The 26,426-nt window shown below is 33.3% G+C and overlaps 1 protein-coding gene across 2 annotated transcripts in view; it reads left to right on the forward strand.

Moving 5' to 3' along the window:
• Positions 1-26,426, forward strand: part of CDH12 (cadherin 12) — a 1,480,679-nt gene that overhangs the window by 820,408 nt on the left and 633,845 nt on the right. The window contains exon 3 of one of the 2 annotated variants that reach the window (XM_056824264.1): positions 25,632-25,776. The gene's annotated coding sequence lies outside the window, so the exon portion shown is untranslated. Of the gene's footprint in view, positions 1-25,506; positions 25,777-26,426 lie in introns of those variants that run through there. The other variant, XM_007486837.3, reaches the window with a different exon arrangement.

The raw sequence follows: 26,426 nt of genomic DNA on the forward strand, positions 1-26,426 counted from the left end.
TCTTTATATAAAATGCTCTTATAATTAAGATGGAATAAAATTGTCCTTGAATTTAAAAATAAATTTTAACAATGGAAAACAAATTCCTGGAAAAGTGTGAGTTACAGGGCCAACTTTAGCATCAGAGTAGTTTTAAATATAGAAAAAAGAAAGGAAGTAAAACAATTCTAAAATCATGTTACATTACAATGTAAAGAATGGTAATCCTTATTACATTACTGTGTGTAGGCATTTCACCAATTATTTGAAATGGAAGGTATGATCCTAATAGTTCTCATTTGACCATCATAACTATTGCATGATAGTATTTACAAAAGTTCCCTTAGTGAGAAAACTGGTGGAAATTAAAGGCATCTAGTTATTGCCAAATGCCTTAATGTTTGACATAACCAAAGCATTCCAGTGACTGAGAGGGTTTGACATTTGTTATCAGAATGTTTTGACAGAATGCAGCGATAGGCAGCGATTTATGGTAAACCTCAATGGGATGGTTTGGAAAGGTGGCTAAGGATGAAGAGTATTTATGAGAGTTAGAAAAGAAAAAAATGTTGAAGTAGCAGATACACTGGATTTTAATGGAGAGAATGAATATAATTATTGGAGAGCTTTCCTTTCCCTGTGAAAATGAATGTTTAGTTTTCTTTAACGGGTGACTGATGGTGGGACATACAGAAAGTGTTGAATGAAATTGGAGAATGGAGAAAATTAATCTTATGATAACAGAAGAAGTGGTCTTTATTTGTAGAAGAAAAGAAGTTGGAGGTAGGAATAATTTAACTGCCTTATTTTAAAAATGTGTTTTTCCCCAAGGAACTAGTGAAAGTAACTGGAGGACATAAAGTAGATCCAAGAACGTATATTGTCTATGATTATACTAAACCATGCTTTATTCTTTTCAAAGTAACAAAAATCAATAATATAGTTAAATAGATGCTTGAACATAGAAACAATAATGGTAATGTGGACCTGTTAAATAACATTTTATGAAAACAACTCCACTTTGAAAAAAATAGCACCTTTCCTTAGCATGATGAAATAGGCATGTCTATTGTGGTGACTAGGTCCTGGTGCTTGAATTCCAAGGGATCACATTTACTTTAGAGGCTTTATATATTTCCAGGACACATTTTGCCTAATTAGACCCTTTTTTGAGTTCTCATGGGTGGAAATTGAAGGGATAATTCATCAAGAGTCATGTTTCAAACATCTCATAAGGTACCAGTGTACTCTTGAAAATAATGAAGAGCAGAATGGTTAATGAGTCATGTTTTTCATGAAAGAAAGATTAATAACTTATTTTCTACACAAAGTAGAAAAATCATTTTATTTTTCTACAGGTATTCTTTTTTATTCTCTCTTTGGAGACTGATTTATTAGCAAAGGGAAAAATGATAGCTGATAAACTTGAGGTACTCAATGTTGTCATCATTTGACAGAAAAAGACCCACTGTGAATTTTGGATCAAAGTCCAGAGGAAGCCTGATGAGACTATAAGACTCTCTAGAGTTGCTTTTTTGCCTGAGTCCCACACATCTCACTTTACCTTTTTAGCTACTGTTTTCTACTGAAACAAAGTTGTTATCTAGTATGGAACCTGCCACTTCAGTGACTGATAGGGAACGGTAATGTGCTTGAAATCCATCCCTGATGTTAGAGCAGCCAGAAGGGTTACTGTTATTTATAAAGAACAAGCAAAAGTGAGCATGACACCACAAAAGACATAATAATGCTTCAAGTGATAATACAATTCCTATTCTAAATGCAGGCTAAGGGGCACAGCATAATGTAGGGCAGATCAAGGAGATACAGCAAAGTGGGTGCAAGAGAGTAAGGGATGAACAGCCTGAAACCTCTTCCACAGGATTTTTAGAATATCTTTGTAGTTTATCCGGAAACAGAACACATGAAGCAGAATATATTATAAATAATAGGAGGGAGTTTCTCTTGTATTGAAATGCCAGGTGTTGTTCACTCAAGGGATTCAACTCAAAGGACCTAAATTATGCTAGCTAGCTTTTTAAGTGTAGTGATTGTAAAACTGTCGAATTATAAGCATCATGCATATGAATCAAATATATATATATATGTATATGTCCATGTGTAACATCCAAATAAAATAAGGAAAGCCCTTTACCATCATGTTGAATAAATAACTTGAACTTGGGTTGTGGTATATTCATAAATATTTTATATTATTATATTTTCATTGATTACCTGGTCATTTTCTCACATTTTTTGAGCCAGGTCCTTTCCCACCCTCCCCTCCACCACCTCCAAGATGGCAAGTAATATGATATAGGTTTAATGTGCTATTATTCATAACTATATCTATGTTTGTCATGTTGTGAATAAAGATACATTACTTATAAAAAAAAAGAGAGGAAGATATGCTTCAGTCTGCATTCAAATTCCATAGGCCTTTTCATGGTAGTGGAGTATCTATTTCCAACATTAATCTCTTGGAATTTATTTAGATCCTTTCATTGCTGATAATAGTCATCACTCACAGTTGAACATCATTCTTTATTGCTGTTACTGTATACAACATTCTCCTGGTTTTGCTTACTTTTCATTGCATCAATTCATATTATTCTTTCCAGGATTTTTTTGAATGTGTATGTGTGATTTGTAATTTTGCTTCTCATTTCTAATGGCACGATAGTATTGCATGATAATTATATGCCATAATATTTTTTAGCTATTCCCCAACTGATGGATATCCTCTCAGTTTCAAGTTCATTGCCACAACAATTTATATTGTGTAAATCTGCTAAAGTTACTAATTGTTTTTATTTTGGTTGTTTTCTAGAGAATTTTCTAAGTATACTATCACATTACCTGCAGAGTGATAGCTTGTCTATCTAATCTAATAGATTGTCTATTCCACTTCCTTCAATTTCTGATATTGTTAAAATTCTCTAAATCTAAACTCTAATGAGAATATTAATTTCCTTCTCACAGAATGAAGTTGTTTTTTTCTTTCTGAAATGATATCATTCTAAGGAATGAAGTTCAAAGGAATAGAATTCAAAGTCATGGAATCTATGTAATCATTCTTATTTTTTTAGAATTCTCTCCTGATATTTAAACCCTGAGCTGTCAGAAGTATCTTACAATAAGATAGATTAGGCCTTGCCTATTTATTTGGCTATTGGTTTAATTTTTTATTTACAAAAATTTAAAAATTGGAAATCAATATAGAAAGAGTTGTGGAAAGACAGAAATTTGTTGTTATTGTTGTTGTTTTTGTTAGAGTAGTGAATTGATACAATTCTGGAAAGAAATTTAGCATTATGCATATAAGGCGACTTCGTTGTCCATACCACTGGCCAAGGAAGTCAGTTACAAAAAATAAACATCCCATATACGCCAATATATTTATTTCAGTAATTCTTGTGATAGCAAGGAATTGGACACAAAGCAGATGCCCATTGCCTAAAGAATGGCTAAACAAATGGTGCTACATCAATGGAATGGAATATGTGCTATAAGAAACAGTCAATTTGATGGATCAAACATATTGCAAAAAAAATGAACCATCGCAAAGAGAAGTAAAAGAGAACAAAGAAAATGAACGATGCAATGACTAGTACAATGTGAATGAAAGAAATACCACTTACCAATCAAAACTGAATCCCACAAAACTGTCATGACTCAGCTTAATCCAAAATAGAAGTGTGAGAACACTCTCCACCTTGTTACTTTTCAGATGTGAGAAACTGAATACAACATAGAGATTTTTCTTAATTTGTTTTTCATATTTTTTCATGCTTTTCTTCTTTAAAAAAAGTTCTTTGTCATACAATATGGCTTTCACTGAGAAGGTAGCAGGAGAAACAGAGGGGAAATTGTTGATATAGAATAATATAAAATATATACAATATTACATTATTTTGACAGTACCACTGGACTGCAAAAGACTAAATCTACCATTGATGTAATAGGCAGGGTTTCCTGGATGATGATTGATATAAAGTCTAGAAGAGACCTAGTTTCAAGACTTAGTTCAAATCTTATCTCCTTTTGTTACATTGAATGGGTTTGGGGGTCACCTAATCTCCTTGAGTCTCACATTGAGGAAGTCAGATTCTTTTTCTCTTCTTGCCCCTGTCTCTCTAAAGATTCTATGATTTTCTTAAAGTATTAGAAATCTCCAGAAATTTTGAAAACAGGTTATTTCATCAGCCTCAGAATCACTTGGCAAGGAGAAACAAATAAGCAATATTGTAATGATTTTTTTAACGATAATATAGTTAATGAATTTATGATTTCACTAAAATGGGTGCCAACTTCAGTAATTCACATCATAATTTATACATGGTTATTTTCATACCCCAGTGCCATGGTAGAGTAAATTTTATTAATTCTGTAGAAGATTTAAAATTGTATATTGTACTTCATAATGAACAAGTAAAATAATGCAAATTTACAAGTATTAACACCTGACATTTTGCTAGGAATTCATTAAAATATTTGTTTCACATCAATCCCCTTCACGAATTCTACCTTAAAATAAAAATGGCCTACTTGCTATCTCTCATATAATATATTGAAGCTCAAGCATCCATGCTCTTCTTTAGGTTGAATGCCCCATTTCAAACTTCCCAATGTATCATTGAATTGGGAAGGTGACCATAGATAGACTGTATTGTAAATTGCAAGATTCTGTTCTCACAGTAATGAAATTATAGAAGACTGCCAAGTGTCAGAGTGTTTAGAACCCTGAGCCTGGAGTTAGGAAAACTTGAATTCATAAGTGACCTCAGACACTTATTATCTATAATTCTAGGTAATTTACTTAACCACTATCTGCCTTAATTTCTTTAAGTATAAAATGGGGATAATCAAGGGAGGAAATATTCAGAAAGCACTTTGTGTGGTGTCTGACCCATAGTAGAGGTACTTTTTCCTTTTCCACCTTTCTCATCTCTACCTTTTTTTTAATCAATAGATCTTTTCAAGGCTTAAACTAAAGTCTAATTTCCTTCAAGATGCATTTTTGGACTTTGTCATTTGGTAGTACCTCTCTCAAAATTATTTTCTATCTAAGTGTGAACATTTTTAATGCCATCCACCCAAATATAATTTTCTTGAGGCCAGGGACTTGTTTTCCTTGTACATATAATGCAGTAACTGCCTGGCATTTATCAGTACAGGAAAAACACTTTACCAAAGTGCCTTTTATTAACTGTATTAGTGCATTTTTATTCTAACTATATAATTTGAATCTCAAGCAGTCTGTAGAAGTTAATAAAGAATGTAAGTATATATGTGTATGTGTGTTTGTATACATATATACACATATTTCTATACATAAAACATATGCACTATAGATGCAATATATTGTTTATACTATATCATGTACAGTACAAATTATATATATATATATTGCATACTGTAATATATATATATATGGAATTGTAAATGTTAACTTCAAAAGGTAAAACATTTAATGTGCCAGTACGTATCAAATATGTCCTTATTAATGCTGATACTCTCTTAAGAAATTAAGCCAGAATTAAATTTATTGTTTGGAGATATTATGTAGAAAATCAAACTATTATACAATTTCTAGATTTTACATTTACATATTTACAAAATTATGTGATAATAAAATAAAAGAAAAAATTTAATATGAGTTATTTTGGTATTAGTAATTTGGCCAATATTTTTAGAATTATATATAATATCATTGTAAGAATAAATATTTTAATTACACATGCTTTCATTACATTTTATTTTAAGCATTAGTACACATAGCAGCATTTGAAAAACCTCAACTTTGCTAGAAAGTCTCTATTTGATTAGACTTTATGCAGGATATATCCCCTGACAACTGCAGAAATCTATCTTCCTGTTTAATTTGCTTCTTCATAGCTGTACCAAGTTATCTTATGTGAAGCAAGTCTCCCTTTTCTACAGTAGTGTCAGAGATTTAGAGCTAGAAGGATTGCCCAAGGTCATCTTATTCAACTTCCATATTTTACTGATTTCCTTTTTTTTTTTGAGCATATTAAGGGCATTATGATTTCCATTTATTTAGGAGATCTTTGAAAGACAAAAGCCATTAAAAAGGTTCATAGATCCATCAGCATATATTTATAATTTCTTAGAGATTTCTGGGTAAGTGGTATCTAGAGCCTGTTTGAAGGACTTGCCTAAAAAGTAAGGGGAAACAACATGATTCAAACCCACATCTTCTGACTAAATCTGTTGTTCTTTTCACTACACTGTTCCCTACCCTAAATGGATCTTTGAATTGTTATCTTTGTACTGGTTCCTCTCAGAGATTTTTGTTGTTATACTGAGGATTCTGGACTTGAGACACAGCTCCTGCAATTATGTTACCCTTCAGTCTTTTAGAGAAAATTAGTTATCTTCTGAGACTGAGAAGTTAGCTCATCTTTATATGGACAGAGCTTATTCTTACAGCAGAAATCTACAGTGTGTTGAAGTAGAATTATTAGTTAATGCCAAATGTCTCAAAATCATAAATTCTCAAAGAAGTTGGGGTACCAGTATGCTAATTATTTTTAAGTATGTGAATCTCCAGATAATATGAAGGTTTTCCATCACCTTCTGGAGTGAGTCTCTGGGATAATTATAATTTTAATTATGGAATTTAACGGTAGGCAATAGGTAGGAAAGAGGATTAATAATTCCTATTATATGTAGGCACTATAATAAACACTTTTAAAATGTTATCTAATTTGATCTTCAAAAACCTTGGATATTAGGCAATATTACTTTATGGTTTAAGAAATTGTGGCTGACAGACAGAGGTTGAGTGAATTGCCCAGGGTCATATTACTTGGAAATGTCTCAGACTAGATTTGAACTGAGCCCTTCCTGAATGCATACCCAGCATTCCATTGTACCACCCAGTTGCTTCAGTAAATTCAGAAAACTCAATATACTCAATTATGCCTAATCTCCTCAGATACATCTCAGATTCACCTTTGAGATGGAGGGCACAATACTAGGAATTCTAATGGTTCCCCTTAACTTTCCTTTCTATTAGAATGACTTGCCATTTTTCTTACAGCTGTCACAAAGATTTGGAATACTTGATTATTGCAGTTATGAACCTCCAGTGCTCCCCACAGAGGAAAAAAGAACATGCAAAGCTCAGAATGAAGAGATGAAGAAGCAAAAAAAAAAAGATATTTTTCAGGGAAGCATATAGGAAATAGTTGGGAAGTAGGTCTTGGTCACTGATATGTCAATCTATGTATCTGATTGTTCAAAAATTCATTTTGTTCTATTCAGTCAAATACTTTTTTAAAAATCAGGGAATGTGGATAGGGTTTATATTGAGCTCTCTTGTGAGGTTTCACTCTTTTGGGAACCATGAATGTTTTTAGCTAATAGACTTCAGTTTAGATCAACAACACTATTTCTGATAAAAAAAAAAAAAGAAACAAAATCAATCCTTTCCCCCTGTATTGGCATATCCTACATACCCACCTGCCACCATTGAGATCTAGAGTAAGAGACATAAGATAAATACTACAAGTGCAGTTATATGAAGAGCACTCACAGCTGACATAAGTACCATATTGGATTTGCTATGTCACTCCCCGCCCTGCCCTCAATGCAGACACGTGTTGCAGATGAACAATGAGCTCAGCCCGGAACTGAACAGGAGGAACAGAGGGGATTGAAATTCATTTAAGGAAGCTGTATAGCACTTTAACTTATCCCAAGCTGCTCCTAGAAATTTAAAAATATATAACTATTTTTAACACTAATATTCTTCCAGAGATAGAAATGTCTTCTTGGTCACTTTATTTTGCTAAAAGCATCATCTCTGATCCATTGCATTCTTCTGGGATCTTTATATATTTGAAATATCTTGAGAATTGATCCCTAATCGCCTTTAAAATTGTATTGCCTCTAGCACAGATTTCTCCTCTAAGAACATGGACTGATTCCCCATATGCTATTCTCTACCTTCTTAAAAATACCAGTTCCATTTTCTTCATATAGTACATCAGGACCAGAGGCAGTAATACAATTGTAGTTCCACTATTGTTCTCAATTAAAATAGATGACTATATAAATTCTGGCAGCTATGTTCCATTTTATAACTGTTTATTATCCTCCTTCCAGTTTTATTTGCAAATGACCTTGAGGTGATTTGGCTTGATTGGGTCCAGTGCCAAGTCCCCTTTTTTTTTTTGCTGTGTCTAATCTTTCATCTTCTTCATCTGCTGTGCCTTGCAAATGAGCTTGTTCCCTAAAAATGATATTGTTCCCAATTGCCATATCTCTTTTGGTTGGTGGGGAAGCTAAGTATTGGCTGGCTAGAGTGGATTCTTGATTCTTAAAAAATCCTTATTTTTGTAGCATTTTATGCTATCTTGGATTTCCTATTTATGTAACCATTTTTCCAAATGCCTGCATTTACAAATGATATCATATCAGCAGATGTCACCATCTCAATTGCATTGAGCCCTTAAACACACTGCAAAGCCTCTTTAGGGAATTCTAAAATAATGAAGGGGGAAAAAAAGATCAACTCAGAAATCTATTCTGAAACAGAACAAAAATAAAAATCAACAAATAAGCCCAAAAGAATTTGCCAGAATAGTGAATATAGCACATCTTGTGAGGTTAGGGCAGACAAGCTTTGCTTTTCCCCCCTTATATTCTCATTCCTTTGCAAATATCCTGGACCAAAATTAGTGCTTAATAAAACTTGTTGATTGACTGTCACCTCCAGCTAAATGGGTAACCCACTGAATAAGTCCATCATTTTGTGTCTGAGCTAAGTCCTACAGGTGAATAATAATCTGTCCCCAGAATTGAGTATGGAGAAGAAATAGGACTGGATTTCATTTGGTAAATTACTATACAGTGCTTTCAATGATTCATAAATGCTCATCAATGAAAAAGTGTGTTGCTTTAAACTTGACACTTTCACAGTTGTGCTATATAGCTGTGAATACAATGGATTATCTCAGGAAAAGAAAAACAGTAAAATTCTAAATAACTCAAGGCACGATGGAAACACACATAATAAACACAAGTAGAATGTTACTGATAAAACCTGTTTCTAAAGGATGGATTAAATATTATTACCAGAGATAGATTTGACCAGAAGAGGATATGGGGAAGTCAAAAGGAGGAGAGGAAAAAGATTGATAGCCAAAATGACACATAGGCAGCTATCTCTAGCTGCAACAGAGAAACCAATGGAACCAGAGTCTGGAAACCAACGTTCCAGCTGCATTCACTTACTGGTTGTGTGGAACTTGTGTATAACTGAAGATTTTGAACCTTTGACTTCATTCCCCAGAAGCCCTTAGTATTTCCCAAAATTCCCTATAATCTCTCCTGCGTATCCATGTTGGTGAGATCAAGTTATTGGTATTTAACTGGTGATAACACCTCCCAGACTCTCTCTTTTCTGCATGATGTAGCATCAGCAGTGATGGTGGTAAGGTGGGGAAAATTTGAAAATGGCTAACCAGCCATGGGCACGTAGTTTTAATTTTGTATCCTCTTTATTCCTTGATTTCAAATGATCTTTAATAAACTTCATGAAATATATAATTTTTATTATTAGAGATTATAATTTAATTTTTACACTTGTCATGTCATTTAACAATTTTTGTCTGCCTCAGTTTCTTCATCTGTACCATAAAGGTGATAATAATGAGATAATATTGTATAAATCTGTTTGTAAAACTAAAAGCACTATTTAAATGTTACTATTACTTCTCTTGTTTTCAGTAGCCTCCAACATTAAACACATAAGCATTAGATCTAAAACACATTGCATAATCTCAGAGACATTTGTGGGAATACTCAACAATCATACCAATGGCTGTTGTCTCATTTATATGAATATTCCCTCTTATTCCTGATACTTTTTAGAATATTGTCTAGGTGTTTCCATATGTTTGCAAAAGAAAATCCACTCAATATAATGGGGCCTATACTCCTTTTTCTCTTGATTTTGTGTTTATTTCGGTGGTTCTTATGTATGCTCCATTGGTTAACCTTCAGTCTTGATACATGACTAGTTCAGAAATAGAAATATTAACAAAAGGTGCATGGAGACCATTAAAAACAGATGCCTTTTGAATTTTATAATAAAATTAGCTTCAATATTTTGACCAATTAATAGTATTACTGGGGCAGTTAAATGGCTCAAGAGCCTGGAGATAGGAGGTCCTGAATTGAAATTTGACCTCTGATACTTCTTAGCTTTGTGATCCTGAACAAGTCACTTAACCCCCATTTCCTGGTCTGAAGTGGAACATAGAAGGAAATCTGGATTGACCCACTTTCCTTGCTTTTAGTTAGTCCTTTGTCAAGGAGTGCTGGATTTAGAATCCTTCCCAGCTGTCCTTGTTCTTTTTTGTTTTGTTGTTAATTTGGTGGTTTTTAGCAACAGCTACTATTTCTAACAAGTTGTAGCTTTTAAAGGGTACACTTTAATGATTTCAAAATATTGCAGCATTTCCTGGTATGAAGGAGTCAAATATTTCAAGGCTCATAGATCTTAGATTTAGAACTGGAATGAACTTTTGAGATCACTGAAAATCACTCCTCATTTGTAGATAAAAGTAACTGATACCCAAGTGACTTGCCTAGGCTTAAACAAATAGGAGGTAGGATTTGAATTGAGTTCTCCTTTATTCCCAGTCTAGTACTGAATTCACTGTTAGGAGACTGGAGAGGTTCATTAGATTGTAAAACTCTAAGCCAATAAAACATTAGAGGATTTTTAAAAATGTCTATGAGGCCCACAAATCTGTTTGTAATAATCAAAGTTATAACTATAATAAGGACAATACTTATAATATAATAAGGAAAATACTTAATCTCCACTGTCATTTAAGGTTTTTTGATGAAAAATTAAAGAATACATTTCATAATCTTATGAAAACAATGTTAAATTATGTGAATCAAATAATCACATTTAAAGGAGGATTTTAAATTTACATATTAAATATTATATATTAAAATAGTTTAAAGATGCAGTAAAGGCATAACACTTATTGTGTGTCAATCTATTACTTTGTCTTCAATGATTCATAGAACACATGTGACTATCTTCACTTGGTCCTATATTATTTTAAACAGCAAGCATTTATTAAGTGCCTACTCTGTGCTGTGCATTGAGTTATATACTACAGGATCCAAAGACCAAAAAGAAATGGTAGAAACAGCATGTACATCTGCTATCTATATACTGTTGTAAGAAATATATACCAAAGAAATGCAAAATATTTTGGAGGGGTGGGCAGAAAGAGGTGCAAGCCACTAGGACTGAACTTTCCAAAACATAAGGATTTTATGAGGTTAAAATGAGCACAGAGTACATTTTTGACATGGGAGAAAGACCTGGGAAAAGAAATGTAAACAGGAGATGGAGTGCCATGTGTAAGGAGAAGCAGACCAGTCTAGCTAAATGTCAAATTTAGTTTGGGCAGAAACATAGATTAATGTTAGAAATATAACTTAGAGTCAGGTAGTGAAGGGCTTTAAATGTCCTAAAAAGGAATTTGCATTTGAGGCTACAGGTCATAGGGAGACATTGGGATGTATTGCCTTGCTCAGCAACTAACTTTTCTAGCTTTGTGGATTATGGATTGGAATGGGGAGATGTGAGGGATGAGGACCAGTTAGCCTCAGAAAAGCTGATAGTTATATTCTGAAAACTGTCATCATGCTCCACATCTGTAGCTATTTGGAAAATAATTAATATGATGAGAAGCGTATAGAAACGATTATCCAATAGTGTCTTGAACTATTTTGAAAATGTAAACTGTCACTTGCCCTCATTCTTAGTATTGTTGATGACATTTGAAAGTTAGCTAATTCTGGTTCCATAATCATGTGCATTTAGTGTGAGTGTATTTAATGTATGTGTGTGTTTAAATATGCACCTGTGCACATATAATATACACATACACCATGGCTAACATTTATATACTGCTTTAGCATTTGGAAATGTGTATCTTACCTCAGTATATTCCAAAAATTAGAGAGTGAGATAGATGCTATTATTATCAACATTTTATAGAAGAGGAAACTAAAGTCAAGTGACTTGTACAGGATCACACAGCTATAAAACATCGAAAGCAGGTTTCAAACTCACTCCTTCTTAACTCAAAAGCCAGTGCTTAGTGTGTATGTGTACATGTGGATGTGGTAAATTAAAGTAATTCATTCAAGTATGTTAAGGTATTATTTATTAACGTAGTGCCATTCACAGAAAAGGTTCTTAAAACTAAATGTATTTTTCTACTATCATTGATTTGTCTACTATAGTAATGAGGCAAACTATTATTATCTAATTATACATGTTATTATTACGTATTATTGTACACATTGGAATATATTATTTAATTTTGCATGAAAATTCAATGATAGAATATTAATGGCTACAAAATCTGTGATAAATAATAAATTAACCTAATAGGCTCATTAGACAAAAACTGCTATGAAATGTTTTTTTAAAAGATATTTTAGAAACTCGTAAATATTTAACATAATAAAGATGTCTTACAGAATTATGGAATGAAAATTTATCTTCAATTACTTGCAAATTCTCATGGCCATACACTGGTTGCAAGATTGAAATATCTTAAGTACTTTATTATTTAAGTGAATCTGTTAACTAATAAGTGTATGACTGTGTATGTCTGTTATCACCAGACCAACTAAGAAATTCTTCACCAGATGGTTGGCCACCAAATGATTTTTTCTTTCCAATCACAGCAATTCATGACTGAAGATTGCTACTTCTACTCTACATCTAACTCTAGGTTCAGTCTTCACTCCAAGCTCATCATGCTCTCTGACTAGGACTGACTATGACAGAATTGGGGGAATTTGTAGCACCTACTTCCTCCTCCAATCCATACTCTTGGCAATGTTCCCTACATCAACTTGGTCCTTTAATTCTGGAACGGAGTAGGTTTACATGCCAAATTAAACTGAAAAAAAATATTTGGGGAGGAGGATGCCCTAAAAAATCTGTTTTTTTTTTCCTTTCTCCAGATTGTATGGAGTCTGGATAGTTACTTTCATGATGTACCATTAAGTAATGCTTAACTCATCTACTGAGTTTATTTTTCTCCTTGATATGAAATTACTGATATTGACAAGAAAACTCAGAAAAAGTATCCTACTTTTAAAAATTGTTAATAGCATCTTGACCCTAGATATTAAGATAATTCTATAATTCTATTGTTACTTTTTTTCCATCTAAGCATTGTTCATTCGGAAGCCATGTGGCAGAATTTATTATAAAATCAATTACTTTTTAAAATTACTATAAGCTTAATGACTTTAACCAGCAATAAACACAAATAAATTTAAAGCACAAGAGTAAAAACCTACGTCTAATTCTAAGGTTTAAAATAGCAGAATCAATAAATTATAGAATAATAAACAAGCAAAGGAAATACTGCTTGCCTACTTGTGGTTTTGTCATTTTGGGCAATATGTTCTTTTGTTCTGTTTTTCTTTCCTTTCTCTAGGGACCTGAGAATGTCCTACCAATGCAAATCAGTATCTGTTTTGAGACTCTATAGACTTGGACACTTGGGCACACTGCAGAGTTTAAATAACTTGCCATGGGTAAAATAGCTAGTCTATGAGTATGTTGGAATCAGGACTTAAACCCAGTTTTGCCTGACTCTCAGAGGAACTGTGTGGAGTTTTATGCATTTACAAACACACACATACATGCACGCACTATATATGTGTCTATATAGCCATACATACACATGTAGATTTCTGTACATGTATATGTTGTGCATATATGTGTGAATGTTTTCATTGTGTGTATGTATGTGTGTTTTAAGAAGCAGCAGAAAGGTAGCCTGGCAGAGTATATAGAGAATGAGCTTCAGAGTCAGGCAGAATTAGATTCAAGGTCTCCTTCGGACACATACTGTCTGTGTTACCATTGGCAAGTAAAAAAATGTGTGTGTATACACACGTGTGTATATATACACACATAGCAAACACACATATATATTTATAGAAATGTGTGCATATATATAAATATATACACACACATATATATATATGTGTATATATATACATACACACACAGTGCATACACCTGCTCTCTTCTCTTCTTCTCTTCTTTCCTAGGGAGATAGAGGGAAAGAGTGACAGACAAAGAGAGAATATATATATTATCTTGTTGTTTTGTTCCATCACTCCATAGAATTAATTTTATATTTCTTTATATATTTCATATTTATAATTTATAATGTCACCATAATATTGTATTATATTCATATCATACCATAATTTATTCAATTGGTGAACATATATGATTTCCCAAGAATTCTTTGGTTTTTTCTTTTGCTATTATTAACAGAGTAGATATAATATTATCCATATACCTTCCCTCCTAACCTCACTCAGCATGCTATCAGAAGAGATATAGCACATTTTTTAAATGTTTAATAACTTTTGTGAGAGTATAATTTGCCCTGATGCCAGGGATTTTTCCCTTTCTGGGACATCATGGAGTTGAACCAACCATAATCTAGGTCAGTGATGGCAAACTTATGGAACGGGTGCCAAAGATGGCACACAGAAAGCTCCCTATGGGCATATGACCACCCTGCCCCCCTCCCCCACCAGAGTTTCTTATTAGAAAAGAGAGGCACTCAGAATGAGCTGCTCCCCTCCCCTTCTCCACCAAGCCTGATGACAGTTCTTCACATTTCCCACTGCTCTACCCAGTCCCCCAATGGGTAAAAAAAGGGCTAAGGTGGAGGCACAGGTGGCACAGCTGGAGGGGAGCAGAGTGCTGGGGGCACTCCCTACCCCTCTCCACTGGGCCTGATGACATTTTACACTTTACCCCCACCCACCCAGCAGTCCAATGGGAGTGTTTCCTCCCTCCCCTCTGTGGGATAATGGGGGGGTTGAGGGTGACACAAGGCACATCTGGCACTTGGTGTGAGAGAGGGACACGGCACTGATCTAGGTATTCCCCACCCTGAACTCTGTGTACAACCCAGAAACCTAGACACAATATCAGGTGCTTCAGTTGATAATGGCAACCTTAGCCCTTTCCCTGAATGTCAGCATTTGACTCTCATCTACTAGGTATGGCACTAGAATCAATGGCACTAAAACATCAGCCTCTTCTTTTGGAACTTTTCTCTTATTGTTCACCAGCTAATCAGTTTAACTGACCCTTTGTATTATTAGCTATATGAATAGTCATTCGAGTCCAACAATTCTGAAGTCAAACCTTTATCTCTATAAGTTTATCACAAATACTATATATTCTGGGCAGCTAGGTAGATAGAGAGTTGAATCTGGAGGCAGGAAGACCTGAGTTCAAGTCAGGTCTCGGGCACCACTAGCTATGTTATCTTGAGGAAGTCACTTAATGTTGTTTGCTTTAGTTTCTTCATTTCTAAAATAAGCTAGACAAAGAAATGGCAAACCATTCTATTATCTTGGCAAAGAAAATCCCCAAAAAGAGATTCTGAAGAATCAGATTTAACTGAAAATAGCTCAACCACAACTATGCATCCTAATATCATTATTTAAGGAGATAAAATGAATTTTATGTTACATATGTGTGTGTGTGTACCTGTTGTGTCAACATTAAGGGCATACTCTTCAGAAACTTGACTTATGCCTGGAAAGCACAAGCTCTAATGGCTTAGTTTAGGGTATTCTTATCATTCTATTAAAAGATTCATCACCCTTTTTTTTTTTGGCTAAAAGATGATGATCTTTTTAAATCACAAACAGCTGACAAAAACATTACAAAATACTGTGTTTGGAATGTGGTAGGTAGGAGAGATGATCTCTTTCTGTAGAGGATGGCAACCACAAAGACAATTATAATAACGTAAGGTACATCAAGAATGTACAATAGTGCCATATATATAGGATTTATGTATAATATTTAATGATGAATGTGATAACGATGATAACAGTGACTATTAATGAACAGTAAATGTAAAAATACTCATTTTCTTAAAACAGAGAGCAATGCTGTTTTATGTGGAGTTACAAATACAAAGTAGATCATTTAACAATAAGCTAGTTTAAGGGTGTGATAAATACCTAAAACCTTAATACAAAGTATTGTAAGAAATAGATATAAAATATATCCAAGTTATTGGATGATGTTTAACAGGTGAGGGAACTAGGTCCAAAAGAGACAAAATGCATTATACAAAGAAAGAAATGTAGAAAGTGATAGACAGGATTTAAGCTCAAATACTCTGACTCCAAATCCAAGTTTATTTATTTTAAGTCATAAAGAACTGTACCTAATTATTGTGGATAATCTACTTCATTTTCTTCTCAATTCCTCTTTGCCATGTATTATCATAGAAAAGGAGAAGGACATTGAAAATTAGATGGGAAAGAACCAAAAAAAAATTTTCTTTTCTTTTTTTCAAATATCACCTGGTTTCTCACTGCTACTCACCTTTATATCACAGTACTCTTCATCCTGATTCCTTCACTCAGGCATTCTAACACTCAAACTTATTAATCATTACAGGGAATACATTCAAACAAACTAAACAAATAAATTTACCTGGTAACTTAAACTTTGGCATTTTTACCAGCTTAAAACAAAGACTAATGAGACATGGAACTTTAGGAAGGAATTTAGGGAGGAAATTTATGAAAAAATAAATATTTCATACATATATATGTATGATTTTTTAGCTTTTAAACACAGATATAGCTAAAGCCATTTAAACATAGATTTTTTAACTACCATATAGCTAATCCTTGTAAAAGAAGGGAACTCTTCAAAGTATGAGACATGGGCATTTCAGAGAGTAGGACTGGAGTTAGGAAGACACGAATTCAAGTTCAACCTTCAACACTTAGCTGTTATTATTATTATTATTAATCTTTGCAGTCTAAAATACCAATTCCCAGAATATTTTATTTCAGATAGATTTTATCTAGAGGTTTTATAAAGAATTCTGAACAATAATATTTTGCATTTTTAGTTCAACAGTGTAAAACCCATTGATTTTAAATAGTCTATGAAAACAAATCTTAATATTTAAAAAATTGCCAGTCTAAATAAAACTGTATGAATTAACACTGAGTTGAAGAGAACAATTGGTTTGTGCTCTAACCAATTTGCTGTTTATACAGAGTATCATAGTGATAGATTTAAGCTCTTTTAAAAGGGGATGTGGAGTCAGTGAGGCAGGCAGACAGACTTATATAGCTGATGTGGTGGCAGCAGAATATTGACTTCTGTCAAGAGAGAAAAAGAAGGGGGCACAGAGGAAGCTAAATGAGCAGAACACTCAATGTAATAAGAGGAAAGAAAGGAAACTCAGGAGGTAATTCAAACCATCATCATGGTACCTTAAGGAAATTGCTGTTTGGTAACCAAGAGGAAGTGGATACACAACAGAACTTCACTATTAACTCAGTGGTGAAATTAGGTAACAGGGAGATTGTTAGAGCCTGTCTGAAGAAGTTAAACTTCTGAAATAAATAGAGTGTACTGGATGGTTGGTACTCTTGTTCTACCTTTTGGCAATTCCTTTATAAGCATGAACTCAGGAAAAAAACATATTAAAACTATAAAAAAAAACCTTAGTAATATTAGAAGTACAGATATCATTTTTAAACAATGCCTTTTATTTCTACATGAGATCTTGATTTTTTTCAAACATTATGTTCAGATATCCTATGAACTTAAAAGTCCTTTTAGCACTTTGAAAACAGACTTTGAATCTGTTGATTTCTCTCATTCATTAAGATACAATACTGGAATATTAATTGAATTTATTTCAATTTTGAGAATGTCGATTCTTTTAAAAAAATGTCTTGAAATTTACAGTTTAAGTACAGTTTTACTCTGCTTTAATGTACTATTAACATTTTAATTAGAGTAACTTTTAAAAATAATCATAAGAAGGAAAAAGTATAATGTTTATCTTAATGACTTTTTGAAGTGAAAATTGTTTGCCACTTTTACATGTGAATTTTTATTTATTTTTTGAAATCTGAGAATGCTTCCTGAAAATACCATGACCCTGGATATATTTGCATTAGAGTGATCTTTTCATTTCCTCCCAGAGTTTCCTAATTAATTTCTGAAACTAATAATTGCAATAAAAGTGATTCTATTTACCTTTGTTTCTTATATTATTTTCTCAGTAACTTATTAGGTTATCAATCCTCACTGCTATTCTCTCTGTATTCAAAAAAGCCCACTCTTTGAAAAAATAGGGAAAAAAAACCAAACAAACCCACTAACCTGCTGCCAAATTCAATCAATCATTAACTCAAGGCCTCAATTTGTAGATGGCCTTTATAATAAAAATATTTTTTTTATTTTTCTTTTACTATTAAAACAAGAAAGTATGTTGTTTAACTTCTATATATATTGAATTGTTCCTGTATCTTTCCTGAAGCATTAAGTACAATGCAATTATTGTCCATGAAATGTTTCATTTCTATTATTTCATATATTTAAATCTACAAATCACATCTAAAAGATATAAAACAAAATGAATGTAATTTAAACGGAAGGATGGAAGCCAACAAATTGCTTAGACCTAAAATAGGCTTAAAGTAATTTCATTTAATCCATTCAAAAAGTACCTGGCCTCTGAAAAGTAGGAAGGCCATGTGAAGAATAAATATTAAAAATTAATATTAGATAATCAATGCATTCCATTAATACCATACAATATGGAGGTAATTTTTAATCTCTATAATTATATCATATTTAATTTTTCAGTGACTAGGATAAGGGAAAAGGGAGCTAATGACCTAATCTTGGCATGATAAGATAATGACCATGTCCTTTGAAAAGGAATGTTATAATGATTGACCTGAAGATCTCTAAGATCGTTCTAAAAATTAGCCATTTGTCTTTTCCTTTATGAACAGTATGAAACCAATATTCACAAGGAAAATTCTAAACCATTTTAATTGTGTCTAGTGACAGTTCTTGCTAGACCAGTATATGTAAAGGAAAACAAACAAAGAATATTGTACATGTTTATAATAATAAAGTGCGAGGATACTATACTTGCCTTAAACCTTGTACCTGCCTAATTCTTTCATAATCTTGCAAAGTAAGGGCAAATGATCTTAGTTTTATATGAACATATAATAATGAAGCTTAGAGACAATTTTGTTGAGGTCCCACATTTTTTAAGTGAAGATTCTAACTAGAGGATGATTTTTGCCTAGCTACAAGTCTAATAGCATGATAGTGTAAAGTTTGGACCAGATACCTAGTCTCTATATTTCAATTCAAATTATTTTGACATTTTTAAGTATCTACTATACACAGAATTATAGGTTTAGAGCTGAAGGGGGATTTAAGTGTCAACTAATCCAACTTCCTTATTTTAAAGCTAAAGAAATGTTGGCCCAAGGAAGTTAAGTCACTTGGCCAAATCCAAATAATTACAAAGGGACAGATAGAGGTCTGATTTGAACAAAAATCTGCTGCTTAGGATTTGTAAATCCTTTTCTGAAGGACACTGTCTCCTTTTGGGGGAATGACTAAATAAATTTTGTTACATGGACATGATGTAATATTACTGTGCCAGAAGAAATTATGAGTTTGGAGAATTCAGAGAAGAATAAGGAGATTTTTTTTTAAACTGATACCAAGTCAAAGAAATGGAACCAGTAGCCAATACTTGCCAGTCTGATAGAAGTAATTTGTACATCAAGACTCTATTCAATACTCATAGAAACATAAGTGGAAGCAACAATGACAAAAAATAAACGACACTGAATCATAATCATTATGATGATTTTATTTTGTCATTATCTTGAATTATGATCATAACCAAACATTAAGATTGTCCTGATGGAGAAATGGGAAAAAAGTACCTTTCTAGTGGAACATTACATCTTATTGCCAGACTCTTTTACTAAATTGGTTATTCTTGTTAAATCTCATTTTGTCTGCTTGTTTTGTGAAATGCCTCATTGGGCAAAGAAGGGTTAAGAATATATTTGGAAATATAGTTGACATAAAAATTAAATATATCAATAAATAGGAAATATTTTCAAGCAGTCTAAGTATTCCTTCTTTTGATATCATGAGTATTTGTCTCATTATGGAGTAACTATAAATTACCAACTTAAAAACATCGACAGGTGAATTGAAATGTGTGTGTGTGTTATTCATAAAAAAAAACACATAAATCCCCTAATAGCATTTTGAGACCCTAGCTTTCATGGAATTAGTAGCATGTTTCTTTGGGAACATCAAGATGCTGTCATTTTTTTACACCTCTATTATTTTCCCTTTTAGGAAACAATTAATATTATTTTGAGATTTTTTATCTGCTGATAATTTAATCATTCCATATAGGTATATCTAACCAGTAAGTTAATATTTAAAAGTGTTTGGGAGGATACAGCACAGAATCATGATTAAATCATACTAAAAATTCACCAGTGAATTTTAGGAAACTGGTTAATGATGCTCAACTACTGAATTTGAAAGTTTCCCTAATTCCTTCTCAGTTTAAATCTCAGCAGCTTTGTAAAATTATGTCATGAAAAGTACAAGTATATAAACAAAGAGGTTAGAAAACTTTGTCCCAGTGACCAAAAGGTGTTTCACACTTGTCCTTTTTTTTAAATTAATACCTACAACTCAAAATCTTTTAAATTTTAAATATAATAAAATTTGATTTAAATATGTAAAAACAATCTTAGCTTGGGGTTGCACTGAAACAGATTATCTGGTTTAACCTGAAGGTATTATTTTGTTGATTCCCAGAACTAAAAGTCAGTTTTTAAAAACAATCAATTGGCAAATACCATACCCCACCATGTATTGAAGAGAAGCCCACAATAATTGGACAACCCAAACCCTTTCCAAAGAATGTGTTGTTATTTTTGCTATTGGTTCAAATTAGCATAACATGATTAAGGCTTATTCTGGAAGTTAGAACAAATATTTTATCTCTAACTTTGTTCTTTTGTACGTCAGTAACCTTAATCAAATAAGAATTTAAAAAATTTTTCCCCATTTCTTTTAAAAATAGTGGTAATTCCTCCTCTAGCTGCCTTATATAGTTGTTTTAAGAATCAAATGAGATACAATAAATGTGAAATTGTTTAGCAAAGTTAGAATTATACAAATGTAAATATTATTTGGAAAAAATGAAATCATGAGAATGGGTCACCCTTAAATTTCTTTTTCATTAATATGACCTAGAAATTAAACTTATCTCTAAATTTTATTAATTATTTTAAAGCCCATCTGACTTCATTTAAAACTGCAAGATAAAATTTGAACAGACCACTAACAGATTGACTTATTCCAAATCATGTATTGAATGCTGAACTCTCAATATTTTCTTTGTAAAACTGAAATAGCAGTCTAACCAAGTATGATTGAGGTATATATATAATATGTGCTTTTGATCCATCCTGTTGTAAACCTTAAATTTTCTTAGACTTATGAATGTTGGAAATTCAAGCCCTTAGATAGCTGGGGCAAAGAAAAGAGATCAGTCCCTATCACTCACGTGACCAAAATGGAGAAACAGTCTCAGGGGCCTCCACCTCCAGCCTCCTTCAGAGCAAGCCCTCCTCTCAGACCTCCTTCAGAGCAAAACCTCTCAGAGCAAAACCTCTCAGAGCAAAACCTCGCTCCTGTCCTCAGACCCTGCTATCTTTAAGGAAACCATCTAAGTCCCCTCCCCTCAGTTCTCACATCTACCAATCACTGTCCATGTCTCCCCTGTGACAATGGTGACTCTAGCTTAACCCAGGACTGCCCAGAGGTCTGTTTCCTTTGCACATGTCTGTTGAAGGTCATATTCTCAAATAATTAAATCTTGACCTTTGCTGTAGCCCTTCCTAAATCCTGTTACTCTGAGTAGGGTGGAGATTGGAAGTTCCAAGACCTGGTTCTGTCATTCCAAGTATCTCTATTGTATCAATTCTAAAATCAATCATGACTCAAAGAACTTCCTGTTTTATGCTTAAGCATAGGTCAAAGCCCTTTCCATTGTTTAGCAAAAGGTTTCTGTCCTAAAGTAGTCTTAAGTAGGGAGGAGAAGTATCCTCCCATTCCAAGGAGTTTCACATTCCAATAGAGTTCTTACTATCAGTAGGAAATTTTTCAAGTATGAAATTTCCCAATGGGGAAATTTCCAACATTCATAAGTCTAAGAAAATTTAAGGTTTACAATATCAAGATAATGTCATCTTTTCTGTTTTTTTTCCTACTCTTTCTTGCCTCTCACTCCTAAGTGAATAAATATGGAGAGAATTATTGAAATCTCTTGTAGAGTTTTAATGCATAGTGTAGTAGAAATGAAAAAAAGAGTAGTAAGAACTAAGAAAACCTAGCACTGAGTCCTGCTTTAGTCTCTTACTAGTGTTTTGACTGTAGGTAAGTCATTGAACCTCTCAGAAATTTGGTTCCCTTCTCTGTGAAGTGGGAAGAAAATTATGCTATAAATATTATAAGAATTAATACATATGAAGCACTATATAATCTTAAAGCCATTTTATTAATGTTATTTTATTATAACTAGAGAAATTGGATCCAATATTTGCTAAACTCTCTTCTCCAAAATCTACTAATAATTTTATTTTCTTATTTCTAATCATCTTCATTTTGCTTTCATCAAGACAACTTAATTTCATTCAAAAACTTTGCTAATTACCTACTAAGCCTGAGGGACTGTGCAAGACTCAGGGGGTGAAATCACAAAATTAAGCAGTCTTTACCACTCAGGATGATTATATTCTATTCTATTATTTAGTTACATCAAGTCCAATAATCTGGCTTGAAAGGCATACTCAGTATTCTACTTCACTCTTTGTTCCTTCATTGTTAATATTCTCCACTACTTTAATATTGTATATTGAAATGGACACTGTCAATGTATTTCAAAATTAAGTGTTTAACCTTTTGCTATTCAAAAATAAGTTTTAACAAAGTAGATGTGAAGTGGTGATCAATCAGAGTAATTGTTCAACTTGGGTGGATTCAAAGATTTCTAGAGTTAGCCATTGGGCATTTTTGTCATGTCAATGTTCAAAGTCTAGAGATAGAGACAGACAGACAGACACACACACACACACACACACACACACATATACCAGAGAGAGAGAGAATGATCCCCTTTCCTTTTTTGCTCTATTATTAATTTTCTGCCACAAAATTTATTATAATAGCATTAGCCATTAGAATAATACTACTTAAAGGTCTCAACAAGGGAATTATAAATTTTCAATTAAGTGGGACCAGATACATTCTTCCTAGATCTATCATGACCTCCCACCTCCAAAAATTATACTTTACAACCAAAAAATTACATCAAGTCAAAGATGTTTTACCTGATGTAATTTACCATCTGCAGCAAAATAAAGTGAATGAGATTAGTGAAATTAGCACTCCTTTTAGCTATAAAGTATAATTTTTGAAGGTTGTAGGGTAAAGTAAGCCGGTGTTTTGAAAGGAAGACAATTTTAAAAATTAAATTTCATTCCCAGATAAGAACTTAGACCATTTAGAGAGTACAGTCAAAATTGCTTATACATACTCATGCATACTATAAATATACTTGTGTATATCTGTTCATAATATATGCATATGCATGTAGAAAAGTAATTTATATTCACATGCATGTAGGTATGTATCTGTGGGTGCATATATATTTATATGGCTACCAGAGAATATTAATGATATTTTGTTTTCTTCTGTATTTTGTCTAAGCTACCTCCACATTTTTATAAAGAGAGCAATAACTATATTACTCATTTACTATTTATGTTTTGGATACCTCACTTGAGAGGTGAAAGAGGTTTCAAGTAGTCATTTTCCAAGTGGAACTCATTAATGCTAATCTTTAATTGGATAATAGGTCTCCTGTTGAGGAGTAAAAAGTGCTTGTTCCTTCTCTCCAGGAGGGTAGGTGCTCAGTAAAGAAAGAATTTTTTCCATACAGCTCCCACCCTCAGCCAGGTGAGGGAGCAAGAGACCTCATCTGTACATTGAAATGTTTTAGCCCCACTTCCTCAAAGTGCTTATGCTTAAAATGTGCACTTTGAGTTCAAGAACTTGCCTTATTTCCATTAATTCCAAAATTAAAGGCGATTTTGTGTTTTGCAGAGTATGCAGTTAAACAACTTTTATTTTTAATGAGAAATAGAATTTTAGGTTATTTCCCCATGAAAATTTGAGGTAACTAGGCTTTGGAATAAATATGACTAGTTTATTTTAGTGTTCTATTTGAATTAGAGTTATTCTGGGATAAACACAAACATAGAAATATAGGGAAAGTTTAAATGTATGTATGTAGGCTTATGTGTATAACAAAAACATAGTGTTGCCCATGGAATGCCATGTCTCAAATGTGACTGACTTGGAACAATAAAGGTGATTAACATTTCAGCATTATTATGAGGGAGCATTCTTCAGTTATTCTCTCTAGCAGTGAAATTTTCTCACCCTTAAGACATGCAAATGACTTTTTTTCTTCTGTTCTTTTTATGTTAACTGCTGTTCTTTTCCCCATCTGTAAAGTTAGTACCAACAAAAATTAACCTTTCTTTATTCCCTCTGTTTGGTTGGTTTTTGTTATTGTTAATCAATACACTGGCAACTCTGGATTTAAAACTTAGAAGAAGCTGTCAGGTGGGCAATGGCAAAAGATCAGCCATGAGGTCGGTTTTAGCAAGTGACTCTTCCTCCAGAAACATAATTATTTTAAGCAGTGTGTCTAATTTTTAGAGATCCCCATTGAATGTCCTTTTCATTTTGATTAGTTTAATTAAGAATTGGAGCAGATTCCCTTTTAAGAATAGAAGGCATCATTTAGCAAGGTTCACTTATTGGAATCAGAAATGTTTAATGGAATAAAGTAATCATTTCCTCAGTTCTTTGTTAATTTTGTCTCCACTTTTTGGAGACATTTTTTTCTTCCAGGATGAGCAAATCATCCTGTAGTCCCGCGTGTGAGTGTGTTTGTGTTTGTCAGTGTGAAGAATTGCCAGATTTGCTTCTCCGTTTTGTGTACCTCCGTTTTACAACACTGAAAATTGCCCTTATTGAGTGGACAAACTAAGTTCCTTTTCTCTGGGCAGAGGTCAAAGTAAGAGTCAGTTTCCAGAGTCAAAGGCAAGCGCAGGCATCCCCTTTAAAGGCTCTGAGTGCTGAATATGTCGAGGTTTGTCTAACAAATCAGCTCCCCCAGGTTCCTAATTGCTCAGCTGTACTCTGTGTCTAGTACTTCTTCTGCACCTTAAGAAACAGCCTGCGAAAGCACATTTGTTTAAGTCCTCACATGGTTAACATCGTGGGTAACCTCCTCAGAAATTATAGCCTTGGCAGCAGCTCATCCATTAGTCTGGAGGAGACAAGATTCCCAAGTGGCCCTGGTGCCTTTTCCAATTCCCTTGCGACCCACCAATCCTCTCAGTTCTTTCCCTGCATGCAGGGAGTGTTCAGTGCTAATCAGGTCAATGATCATCCCACAGCTCAAGGGACATGACAGGAGCCTATCACAGCAGTTACTGGGTCTTCCAGACCCGAGCACGTTTGCGGAGAATCTCATGTTAAGAAACATTGCTTTGGTCCTCACTTACTCACTGGGAACCTCAGAGGATTTCAGCTTATCTCTTTCTCTCTCCTTTAGACAAGAAGGAGTTCAACATAAACATAAAAGCAGCACAGCATGCAGCTACCTGGAGGGTGTTGATTGAAAACTTAGATACCCCCACCCCAATCAAGGTTGATTTGACTGATGTCTCAGCTCTAGCAAAGGCAAGATTTCAATTAAGGTAAGTGCTTCCTTATCGGGGTGACTGCATCGGCATCAGACTGAATTTCTGCACTGAAAGTTCTGACTGACTAAGCTGACATTCATTCTGCACTGCAGCAAGTGAATGTGTTTATGGCAGTAAAAGGCTGAGTTTACAGGCAAGTGTCCCACAATGATAACTATGGCTTTTAGACCGAGATTTTTTTTTTTTATACACACCTCTCTGGGAACTCTCACATATTTTAAAATCACATCACCTTCAAGTGCATGGGGAAATAAAGAGGAATATGAAAAAGGGTTGTGAGACACTTTCTTCCCTCTTTCTTTTTTTTTCTTTTTTAATAATCTGGTTAGGGGATTGTGGAATGCAAAGGTAACCTGATTTTGATTGAAGTGTTTTGTTCATATCATATCACAAAATCTCTTGCTTTAAAAGCCCCAAAGTTAAATGAGATGGAAAGAAATTCTGAAAATGTCGAGTTGAGCATCTGTGAAATTTTACAGGTTAGCAACATAATGAAAAGAATGAGTTTGACTTCTGTGAAGGTTTTGAGACTGACATAATTTTAAATAGTGTCCATATTGACATAGGATTAAAAAAAACTATTTTTGATCTGAATGATTGAAAAAAAACATATCTTTAGCTGTCAGACAGAAAGTAATCTTCTA

Source organism: Monodelphis domestica, chromosome 3, assembly GCF_027887165.1.
Source record: "Monodelphis domestica isolate mMonDom1 chromosome 3, mMonDom1.pri, whole genome shotgun sequence".
NCBI lineage: Eukaryota > Metazoa > Chordata > Mammalia > Didelphimorphia > Didelphidae > Monodelphis > Monodelphis domestica.